This window comes from Dromiciops gliroides, chromosome 5 (assembly GCF_019393635.1).
Source record: "Dromiciops gliroides isolate mDroGli1 chromosome 5, mDroGli1.pri, whole genome shotgun sequence".
NCBI lineage: Eukaryota > Metazoa > Chordata > Mammalia > Microbiotheria > Microbiotheriidae > Dromiciops > Dromiciops gliroides.
In genome coordinates, this window is record NC_057865.1 from 206,735,401 (window position 1) to 206,748,309 (window position 12,909).

General features: G+C 35.9%; 1 protein-coding gene across 6 annotated transcripts in view; it reads right to left on the reverse strand.

The window, feature by feature from the left end:
* The window catches only part of TMEM117 (transmembrane protein 117), a 185,708-nt gene that overhangs the window by 76,653 nt on the left and 96,146 nt on the right, over positions 1 to 12,909 (reverse strand). The window lies entirely within an intron of this gene.

A 12,909-nucleotide genomic window follows, 5' to 3' on the forward strand; every position in this document is an offset into this window, starting at 1 on the left:
TTTTAATATTTCTTAGAGCTAGACAAATAGATAAAACAGAAAATGTAGAGTTGAGGAAGCTGTTGGGGAATTCAGTGAAAGACTTTCACCAAAGGTCAATTACCAAAGTTGGCTGTAAGTGACATGTGCTAGGAGAACTAAACCACTAGGAAGCCCAAGACCCTGAGCCCAAAAGCCCTGGAAACAGAAGCATCCCTTGAACCCTAGAAATATGAATGGCAACTGTTTTTGCAGGTACTGCAGCCCTCATCAGCAGATACAAATATTAAAAATCCAAAAAATAAAGATCCTACCACCAAAGTCCTTGGCACTGTCGAATGACTCAACATCAGAAATGAATATGGTTTTATCATTGGAAACAATATTAAAGAATGTATATTACGATTAGATTTACCAGTGACCCCTAAAGACCTTTCCATTTGAATTAGAGCTGAAAGCTCCTATCTGTGTTGTTTCCTTTTATCAGAATGCATGCTATAGAACAAAAACTATACTGTTTTTCTACATGTATCCTCAGCACTTAGCACAGTGCTTTTTAATAAATGGTTTTTCATCCATCCCTTCATTATACCATCTTCTGAATGAGAACATGCAAGAATATATTTCTTAGCATGATATTGTTCCTTTAATAAAAATGGACCAGGTCCTTCCCCATATCCTTCAAAGGATATGATCAGCCAGTTCTACACCATAAGAAAAAATGTTCTCAATCACTACTGAATAGAGAAATGCAAATTAAAACTACTCTGAGGTACCATCTCACACCTATCCAATTGGCTAAAATGACAAAAAAGGAAAATGATAAATGTTGGAGAAGATGTGGGAAAATTGGAACACTAATGCACTGTTGATGGAGTTGTGAACTGATCCAACCATTCTGGAGAGCAATTTGGAACCATGCCCAAAGGGCTTTAAAACTGTGGAGACCCTTTGAGCCATCAGTACCACTAGTAAGTCTAGATCCCAAAGATATCATAAAAAAAGGGAAAAGGACCCATGTGTACAAAAATATTCATAGCTGCTCTTTTTGTGGTAGCAAAGAATTGGAAACTGAGGGGATGCCCATCAAGTGGGGAATGGCTAAACAAGTTGTAGTATATGAATGTAATGGAATACTATTGTGCTCTAAGAAATGATAAGCAGATGTATTTCAGAAAAACCTGGAAAGACTTACATGAATTGATGCTGATTGAAATAAGCAGAACCAAAAGAACATTGTACACAGTATCAACAACACTGATGATCATCAGTGATAGACTTTAACTCTTTTCAGCAATACAATGATGATGGAAAACACTCTCTCCACACTCAGAAAAAAGAACTATGGAGTCTGAATGCAGACCGAAACATACTATTTTCACTTTTGTTGTTGCTTTTTTGTTATTGTTCTTGTTTATTCCTTCTTGTGGTTTTTTCCTTTTGTTCTGATTAATGTGGAAATATGATACATGATAGTAATGTATAACCTATATCAAATTGCCTGCTGTCCTTGGGAGGGAGGAAGGCAGGGTGGGAGAAAAATTTGGCACTCCAAAAATATCTTTACATGTAATTGAGAAACATTAAAAATAAAAATAATAAAACCAGGAAAAAATAGACCAAGTCCTAGGATACAAAAATTATGAAAAAAGAAAAATATAAAACCATTCTTTACAGATAAAATTGCAAAAGAAGTAATTACTATAAGAAACATAAGTAAAAGAGACAGACCTAAATGGAGACTTTAAATGACATCCTGAATAATGAGGATTAATGAGTGGGTCAAAGAGCAAATTAAAATAATAACATCTTTAAAAGTTACAACAAAATCCATAAAGAAATACTAGAAATTCCCATTTAAAATAACTTCAGGGGCAGCTAGGTGGCAAGTGGATAAAGCACTGGCCCTGGATTCAAGAGGACCTGAGTTCAAATCTGGCCTCAGACACTAGACTAGCTGTGTGATCTTGGGCAAGTCACTTAACCCTCATTGCCCTGCAAAAAAATTAAAATACTTTAAAATTAAAATTAAAAATAAAATAACTTCAAAATTCATAAAATGGCTGAAATTCAATCCACCAAGACATATTCAAGACTTTATACAATGATAAGTACAGAACACTATTCAAAGAAATAAAAATGACTTTAACAATTTGAAGAAAAATTAGCGCTCATTGCTGGACCATGCCAACATAATAAAAATGACAATAATAGCTGAATTAACTCATATATTTGGTACTACACCAATGAAACCACTAAAGAGATATTTTCCTTTTCCTTTTGAAAATTTGAAAATTTGAATTTAAACATAAAAATAGCATCAATAAACAGAACACAAAGAGTATTTTTATATGAACTTAAGAATTTCCATCTTATAACACATGTTGTATTAAGAATATAATGCATTTTATATATTACTTTCAAAACTGTCCTGATTATCAATGCTTCCTTCAGAACTTATTTTTTGCTCTGTTCTCTAAATTTAGGGGGGAAAAAAGTTTCAATATCTCTCAGTTTGTTCTGAATTACTCTTGCCCCTCCTCCTACTTCAGTTAAAAACCAAGAGAAAGAAGAGGGGGGCAGAAGCCCTTATAACAAATAAATAGAGTTAAGCAAAACAAATCTACATGATGACCAAGATCAAAAATAAATGTCTCTGTCCCTTATTTCCATTACTTCTCTGTCAGGAGGAGGTAACATCCTCCATCGTAATTCCTCTGGAGCCATAGTTGATCATTATATTGATTAGAGTTCTTAAGTCTTTCAAAGATGTTTTATTTTATAGTATTACTGTCCTTGTATAAACTAATCTCTGGATTCTTTTCACTTCATTCTGTATCAGTTCACACTACCCAGAATATTCTAAAATCACCGCTTTGTCATTACTTAATGGCATAATAATGTCACAATTAATTTAGCTATTCCATTTAAAAGATACTCAAAGGTACCCTTCTAAGATTCTGGTTCTCTTTTCTCCTCAAATTTCTAATCCTCTCTTCAGGATCAGGAATTTTTTTAAATTGTGACTATTACCTCTTGTATTATCCTTCCTCTTAATTTTATCCCACTTTTTCTACTTCCCTTACTATTTCATTTTCATATTGAGGATAGTATATAGAGTATCAGGTCTGGAGTTAGGAAGTCCTGAACTCAAATCCAGCCTTGGATATTGTTGTTGTTGTAGTTTGTTCTTTGTTCTCAAAGAGGATAATGACATTGGCATGATGTCTTGACTTACATTGAATTGCATTTAAGTGAGGGAGGGCTGTGCAAAGTCACCAACCTCACTCTATCCTCCAGAGCCATCTGGGTCCAGTAGCAAGATATATATCAGGACAACTGGAGATGGCCCTGGATGTTTAAAGGCAAGTAGGGTTAAGTGACTTGCCCAGGGTCACAAAACTAGTGTCTGAGGTGATATTTGAATTCAGGTCCTCCCAACTTCAGGGCCAGTGCTCTTTCCACTTTACTACCTAACTGAACCCTACCTGTGTGATCCTGGGCATATTACTTCACCTTTACCTGCCTTGGTTTCCTCATCTGTAAAATGGAGGTATTGCTAGCTCCTACTTCACAAGGTTGTTATGAGTATAAAACGAGACACTATTTTAAAGGCATGTTGCAAACCTCAAAACACTATATAAACTCACTATATAAACAAAAAAAAGCCTCAAAAAAGTGCTCGCTCTCAGCATGCAAACAAGATATGTATAGGATAAATTGAGAATAGTCTCAGAGAGAAGACGTTAAGATTAAGGAGACTTGTGAAAGGCTACTATTTGTGTGATGAACAATGGTGATAGACCTGGCTCTTCTCAGCAGTGCAATGATCCAAAGCAATTTCAAAGAACTCATGATAGAAAATGTTCTCAACATCCAGAAAAAAGAACTGTGGATTATGAATGCAGATTGAACCATACTTTCTCTACTTTGGGGCTGGATTTTTTTTCCTTCTTTTTTGAGGTTTCTCCCTTGTGCTCTGATTCTTCTTTCACAAGATGACTAATACAGAAATATGTTATTGTACATATATAACCTACATCCGATTGCTTTCCGTCTTGGGGAGGATGGAGGGAAGGGATGATGGGAGAAAAATTTGGAACTAAAAATCCTATTAAAACAAATGTTGAAAACTAACCTTACATGTAACTAGAAAATAATAAAATACTTTTTTTTAAAAAAGGCTAGTTGCATAAGGTGGAATTTTAACTGAGATTTGAAGGAAGCCAGAAGGTGAAGATAAAGAGGGAGAGTCCCATATCTGAGGTAGTCAACCAAAAAAAAGCATCTTTACTATCTGATCAAGCTCCTCCTTAAACTTCCTTCATGGTCACTGTAACAAACTGTTTTCATCTGCCCATTCCACTGGGAGAAGTCTCTTCATGCTTGGGGCAGACATCCCCCTAACTCACCCACAGGGTTTGAGGCCTATTGATTACCTTCCATCTGGTTTAGCCTGTCTGCTGAGACGGTTTTACTGGGCCACTGTATACTTTGCAGCTTCTTGGAGCCCCTTGCGATAGATGAGCAGGCCTGAAAAGAGCTCAGCAAGCCCTCACACAAGAGTTGCTTGTCCTCTTCGAATACCCCATACACCCCGCCCTGTGAAGGAGATGCTGTTCTTGTCCTTATTTTACAGTAGGGGAAACTGAGGCAGACAGTGGTAAGTTGCTCAGAGTCACATAAATTTTAAATGATTGAAGCCAGATTTAAATTCAGTTCTTTCTCACTCCAGGCCCAGCACTCAATCCACTGAGCCACCAGATACACCAAGGGATGAAAGTGATTGTCAGAGAAATTCAAACAGAAACCTGGCAAAAACCTAGAGCAAAGAGTGACTGAGGGCATGATCTGACACTGCCAATGATGAGAAGCTTTCCACTGCTGTCTTCTATAAACCAGTGAAGGAATTACATTAATAGAGTAAACTAAATTTATTAGCATCTCCAGAAGGAAGATGCATTTTGTCCTTTTTTTTTCTTTTCTCTGTGTGCGTGTGTGTGTGTGTGTGTGTGTGTGTGTGTGTGTGTGTATGTGCTAGAGATGTAGACTATGTTAGGACCAACTTCTTCCTCCTCCAATAGACCTTACTTCCCTGACATGGCTTTCTCCACACTAGACAACTTTCTTTAGCCCTAGGTTCCCTATGGGTTTCTCTGGCACAGCTTTTCTCCCTATAAAACCTGATTAGCTTCAGTTTCTCTGATTCTGTTTCCTCACTTAGGACTAATAAAACAACCTAGACATGGGGACTACAGTCTCTCCAACTTGGTGGATACCTAAGATGATAAAAGACCTGTTTCCATGAGAAAGCCTGGGAGGTGTAATCTACCAAAACTTTAGATAAGTGCCACTGTATACTTGCTGTGTTTGGGCAAAGTAATGATAACTGTTCAGTGACTCATGAGCATCTCATTTCATCCCCATCTAAAAAGATGGATGGAGGGGCAGCTAGGTGGCACAGTGGATAGAGTACTGGCCCTGGATTCAGGAGGACCTGAGTTCAAATCCAGCCTCAGACGCTTAACACTTACTAGCTGTGTGACCCTGGGCAAGTCACTTAACCCTCATTGCCCCATAAAAAACAAAAACAATCCCCCCCCCAAAAAAAGATAAAGCGAGGAGTCAACAATAACACATAGATTACAACCCAAGGTAACTAGAAGGATAGTGGTAACAGGGAAGTTAGGAAGAAGGGAGGCTCTAGGGAAAAGGATCTTGAGTTCATTTTCAGATGTGGTGAGTTTAGGTATCTAAAGGACATCCAAATCTGAGATGTCCAATTGGCAGTTGGAGATGCAAGATTAGAATTCAACAGAGAGGTTGAATTGAGAATTGAGAATCATCAGCATAAAAACAATAATTTAACACATGGGAGCTGATATCAGCAAGGAAAGAGTAGAGAGGGAGAAGAGAAAAAGAACCAGGGAGCCCTGGGGACATCCACAGTTAGTGGGCATGCCCTAGATGCAGTGCTAACATTCTAATGGAAGAGAATAAATAAGTATCCCTTAATAACCTCAATGCATACAAAAGATACTAGGAGAGCTAAGACAGTCACAGGTTCTTGGGGTTCCATTGTTTCAGATCTTAGAGTCTGAAGAGGAGAGAAACAAGAGAGAGCAAACAGAGTTCTACACTAATGTGGAAAAGAAGAAGAAGGGGATAAATTGCCATTTCTCATAACTGGAGTATGTGTTTAGAAGAGTATACAGAGGAAGAGGAGGGGAAGTGGACATCAGATAAACCTCACTCATCTTAAATGGACAGTGGAGTTTTTCAATACTAAATATTTGTATGGCATCAAAGTCAATAGGAAAATGAGTGAAAATGAAAATGGAAGGAGATTAGAAGGAAGGGTCCCTTCCCACACTGGAGAGGGTATAGTCACAAGCAAAAAGTGTGTTCCTGTGGGAGGGGAGCATCAATTAAAATGGGAGAGGAAAGCAAAGAACTAGAATCTAAGGAGGTGCTTTAGATTACCTAATGGACAACCAGGGAATGGACAAATGTATAGATATAATGCAATTTTATAGTACTGCAAGAAATGACAAAATTATTTCAGAAAACTTGGGGTAGAATAAACTGGGGAAGAGTAATGTGAACAGAACCAAGAGAACAATTTACATAGGGACAGCAATTCTATGAAATAAAAACACATTTGAAAGACTAAAGAATTATGATCAATGCAATGCACAACCATGTCTCCAAATGACTTCTGGTGAAGCATGTTTTTCATCTCCTGACAGGGATGATGAACACAAGATACAAAAAACAAAACAAAACAAAAAAACTAAAGAGACACATTTTTTTTTAAATAGCCACCATGTGTAGTACTCATTTTCCTCAATTGTTTATTTGTTACAGGTTTCCCCCCCTCTTTCAACTTCCCCTTCGTTTATAGTTAAAGAGAAGTGAATGGAGCTGGAGGAGGAGTTAGCAACAGTGATGGGGGAAAAACAGGGTCATTGAAATTGGAAGTTCAGAAGGAAGCAAAGACAAATAGAACAGTTTTGAAAGCAACATATGAAAATTAAATTCTTTTCAGAAAAGCAAAATGTATAGGAAATTCATAGTTTCATATATGTATAGAAATGACTTTTCTTTTTTGGTGTTTAACTCAATTGATAAAAAAACAAATACAAAAAAGGAATAAAAAACTAACTTGTCAAAACATAAATGAACCAACTAAATCTACCATACAGCTACTTAAAAATAAAACAATCATCCAGAAAGAGTATGATCATGTACTTTTCATCCTTTTAACTTTGTTTCTTAAAACCTCACTTCTTAGTGAGGCTATTCCCAGGATTTCACTGTACATTTCACTCTAATAATGCAAGTATTTTGTTTTATTTATGTTATATTTTGTATAACAAGATGGAGTTTGAATATCATAAATCAGAATTCACTTGCCTAATGTAGACATGACTGCTTGTCTTCTAAAATTTAGTTATTCTGAAATATGCCTGCTCATCATTTGTTATAGCACAATAGTATTCCATTACATTCATATACCACAACTTGTTCAGCCATTACCCAATTGATGGGCATCTCCTTAATTTTCAATTCTTTGCCACCAAAAAGAGAGCTGCTATAAATGTTTTTGTACATGTGTGTCCTTTTCCCTTTTTTATGATCTCTTTGGGATAGAGACCTGGTAGTGGAATTATTGGGTTAAAGGGTATGTACAGCCCCATAGCCCTTTGGGCATAGTTCCAAATTGCTCTCCAGAATGGTTGGATCAGTTCACAACTGCACCAAATTTTCCAATTTTTCCACAGCTTCTCCAACATGCATTGTTTTCCCTTTTTTGTCATATTATCCAATCTGATAGGTATGAGGTAGTACCTCAGAGTTGTTTTAATTTGCATTTCTCTAATTAATAGTGATTTAGAGCATTTTTTCATGTGGCAATAGATAGCTTTGACTAATTCATCTGAAAACTGCCTGTGACCATTTCTCAATTAGGGAATGACTTGCATTCTTATAAATCTGATTTAGTTCCCTATATATTTTAGAAATGAGGCCTTTATCAGAAACACTGGCTGTAAAAATTGTTTCCCAGCTTTTTGCTTCCCTTCTAATTTTGGCTGCATTGTTTCTGTTTGTACAACCCCTTTTTTAATTTAATGTAATCAAAATCATCCATTTTGCATTTTATAATATTCTCTATTTCTTGTTTGGTCATAAATTGTTCTCCTCTCCACAGATCTAAGAGGTAAGCTATTCCTTCTCTTAATTTACCTATATGGTATTACCCTTTATGTCTAAATCGTGTACCCATTTTGACCTTATTTTGGTATATGGTGTAAGATGTTGGTCTAAGCCTAGTTTCTGCCATACTATCTTCCAGTTTTTCCAGCAGATTTTGTCAAATAATGAGTTCTTATCCCAGAAGCTGGAGTCTTTGTGTTTATCAAACAGCAGATTACTATAGTCATTTACTACTGTGTCTCCTGATCTCACTTTATTCTTTCAAAAATTCTAAGAGATAGGTACAATTATTACTCTCATTTGACAAATGAAGAACAAGTGTTCATCTAGCCTTCACTTAAAGACCTTCAAGGAGGGGGGTACCCACCATCTCTCAAGATAGCTCATTACACTTTTGGACAGTTCTAACTGTTGGGAAGTTTTTTTCCTGACATCAATCCTAATTTTCAGCTTCCCAGATCAAGATCATGTTTGAGGAGTGGAGTTGTTCCTACATTACATTGATGACAATTCACTTTGCAGTCCACCAAAACTCTCATCTTTTTTTTTTCCAGTACTACTGCCTTACCATGCCTCCTCATCTATTATTTAAGAAAATATATATAATTAAGAATTTACATTCATCCTTATTATATTTCATCAGATTCAACCCACTGCTCTAATTTACCAGAGAAATGAAAAGAACATTGAAATTTTTAAAAATCAACACGAAATTAGGTTAAAAAAATTATTATGTCTCCACCATTTCTCCATCAAAGTGATGCTCTCTTTATATCTGCATAATAACTGATTATTCTGCTCTAACCCATTCCTCTCCCACTTCTTTTCTAAAACATCAAATACAAAATACAATCTGTGTCCAGATTTTTACCATCAAATTGGGTCATGAGCAGTATGATTCCCTTTTTCAGTTACATATCCAATTCATTGATTTATTGTTTCTTATATTGATTTAAGCATTTAGAAATTTAAATTTTCCCTTAAATATTGCTTTGGCTGCATCTCACAATTTTTGGTGTATTACCTAATAGTTATTATCTTCACTAAAATCATCGCATCTAACTTTTCTAAAATTCTATCCATCTCCTTATTTATTCCTTAATTAGATTTATCTCTGTTTGAAAGGGGGGTGATAAATTAAAGTCCCTCCATTAGTATTATTTTTTTGTCTATTTCCTCCTATAATTCATTTGATATTTCCTTCAGGAATTTGTATCTGTGTATCTGTGACTTTTGGTGCATATATGTTCAATATAGATATTAAGTCATTGTCCATTGTACCTTTTAGCAAAATATAGTTTCCCTGATAATCTCCTTTAATTCAGTTTATTTTTGATGGGTTTTGTTGTTATTGTTTTGGGGTTTTCTTGCAAAAGATACTGGAATAGTTTGCTATTTCCCTTTCCAGCTCATTTTACACATGAGGAAACTGAAGCAAACAAGGTTTAGTGACCTGCCCAGGGGCACAGAGGTAGTTGGTCTCTGAGGCCAGATTTGAACTCATAAAGATGAGTCTTCCTGACTCTAGGTATGACACTCTAACTCTATGCCACCTAGCTGCCCTATGATAGCTACTCCTAACTTTTTTACTTCAGCTGAAGTTTAATAGAGTCTGCTCTGCCCCACCCTTTTAAATAAAAAACATTTTCATTTAAAGTTTTGAGTTCCAAATTTTATCCCTCTCCCTGAGGCAGCAAGCAAACAGATATAGGTTACATATGTGCAATTATGTAAAACATTACTATATTAGTCATTTTGCATAAGAAAACTTGAACAAAAGAAAGAAAATGAAAGTGAAAATAGCATGCTTCAGTCTGTATTCAATCAATATCAGTTCTTTCTTTGGAGGTGGATAGTATGTTTCATCATTAGTCCTCTGGGATTGTCTTGGATAGTTGTATTGTTGAAAATAGTTAAGTCATTCACAGGTCTTCATCAAACAATATTGCTGTCACTGTGCACAATGTTCTCCTGGTTCTGCTCACTTACATCTGTTCATACAAGTCTTTCTAGGCCTTTCTAAAATCATCCTGCTTGGCATTTCTTATAGCAAAATAATATTCCATCACAATCATATACTACAGCTTGTTTAGCCACTCCTCAATTGATGAGGCAATTCTTAACCACCACAAAAAGAGCTGCTATAAATATATTTGTACAACTAGGTCTTTTTTCTCTTTGGGGGGATATCTTTGGGATATAAACCTAGCAGTGGTATTGATGGATCAAAGGGTATGCATAGTTTGATAGCCCTTTGGGCATAGTTCAAAATTGCTCTCCAAAATGGTTGGATCAGTTCACAAACTTTGCCAACAATGGATCAGCATCCCAGTTTTCCCACATCCCCTACAACATTCAATATTTCATTCAATGTTTTCCTTTTTTGCTATTTTTGCCACTCTGATAATTAGCCACTTTTAAAAATCTGTGTGTGTCTTTCTGTTTCAAACAGTTTATAAACAACATATTGTTGGCTTCTGGTTTCTGATACATTCTTCTATCCTCTTCCATTTTATAGGTAAATTCATCTCGTTCACCTTTACAATTTATTTCCGTCCATCCTATTCTCTTCTGTTTGTCTTCTTTTTTTAAAAAAACTCTGTCCCCACCTGAAAAAGTCTTTTTTGTTTCTGACCACTGTCTCTCTCCCTCTTACCACTCTCTTCTGTTTCTTAGCCCCGTTCTCTCCTATTTCCTTTTTGGATAAGATGATTTCTATAAAGAACTGTCTATATATGTATGTGTATATACATAAATATACAAATATATGTATATTTTGCCCTCTTTAGATGAGAGTGAAGTTCAAGCACTACTCACTCCCCCCTCCATTTTCCTCTCAATTGTAAAACCTCTTCCTTGCACATTTCTTTTATTTCAGATAATTTTTCCCATTCTTTCTTTCCCTTCTTCCTTCTCTCAGTACATCCCTCTTTCTCATCCTTCAATTTTTCTTTTGAGATCAAGTCAGCATAATAGACTAAAACTCATGCTATCTGTCTAAGCAGACTTTCTAACTGCTCTAATGATGAAAAGGTTCTTAGGAGTTATGTGTATTGCTTTCCCATATAGGAATATAAATAGTTTAATGCTGGTAAGTCCTTTATGATTCCTTTCTATTTTTGACCTTTTATCCTCCCCTTGAGTCTTATATTTGTATGTCAAATTTTCTATTTGACTGGTTTCTTCATAAACAATGCTTGGAATTCTATTTTTAATTATGTGGCTATTTTTCCCCCTGTAGGATTATATTTAGTTTTGACAATATATTATTCTTGATTTGCCTCACAGAACATCATATTCCACACCTTCCCCTCCTTTAATAATGGCAGCTGCTAAATCTTATGTTTTCTGACTGTGGCTCAATAACACCTGAATTTTTTCTTGCTGCTTGCAGTATTTTCTCTCTGAAATTTAACTATAATATTTCTTGGAGTTTTCATTTTCAGATGTCTTTCAGGAAGTGATTAAGTGATTGTTCCCATTTCTTCTTTGCCTGTTGCTTCTTGGATATCTGCAGTTTTTCTTAATAATTTCTTGAAATATGATGTTCAGGCTCTTTTCTTGATCATGACTTTCATTTAATCTGATAATTTTTAAACCATCTCTTCTCTCTTCTACTTTCCTGCTCAGTTGTTTTTCCTATTATATTGTTCATATTTACTTCTATTTTTCATTCTTTTGATTCTGTTTTATTATTTCTTGATGCCTCAGGAAATCATTAGCTTCCACTTGATCAATTCTAATTTTTAAGAAATTATTTTCTTCAGTAAGGTTTGTACCTCTTTTACAAAGCTGTTAATTATCTTTTCAAAATTTTCTTGCATTTCTCTTCCTAACCTTTTGTCTACCAATGTTATTTGATTTTTTAAAATCTTTTTTTGCTTTTTTCTTTTAATCATTCTTTAGCTCTTCTGGGAATTCTTGTTGGGCTTTTGCCCCAATTTACATTTTTATTTGAGGCTTTGTGTATATTTTCCAGTAGTTCTTTAGCTTCCCTGTCATCATAGAAGGTTTTTAATGTCAAGTTCTATTTTGGTTGTTTGCTCATCTTTTCAGTCTATTCCTTGACTTTAGACTTCATGTTGGAGTTGGACTCTGCTCACTTGGGGTTGCAGAGGGGTAGCGAGGCAGAGTATGTCTGATCTGGTCTTTGGATTTTTATGTCCTACTGCTTTCTTGGCAAGGTCTAGCAGTCTAAAAATTTTCCAGAGCTTCCAGAGTGATGTGATATGGGAAGAGGTCTGGTCACTATCCTCCTGAACTTTACTCTGCTCCTTACCCAGGTAAGGTCCCGGCTCTCTCTACCATAACTTTTCTCCGCCCTGAAACTGCAATCCATGCTCAAGTAGGGTCCCTGTTCCCTTACAACTCCACTCTTCTCTGTCCTGAAATTACCCCAGAATTGGGAAATGGGTAATGAAGTTGCCAAATGGTGCCTCATCTTGCACCCAGTGATAGCATAAGGGTCCTCTATAATCTCTTTCTAACCAGGCATTAAATTCCTTTACTGTCCCTTGGTGATGAACACTTCAGGTACCACTGCTACTCCTGCTGCTTCTGTCACATCCAAGATCCACAACTACTTCTAACATGCTCCACCAAAGATCCCATACCACTGTTCACAGACCTCTTTTTCTGTCTTCCTAAGATGCTCTGGCCTGAAAAAAATAACTCACTATGACTTCTTTTTTCCCCACTTAGAACTTGGTTTGA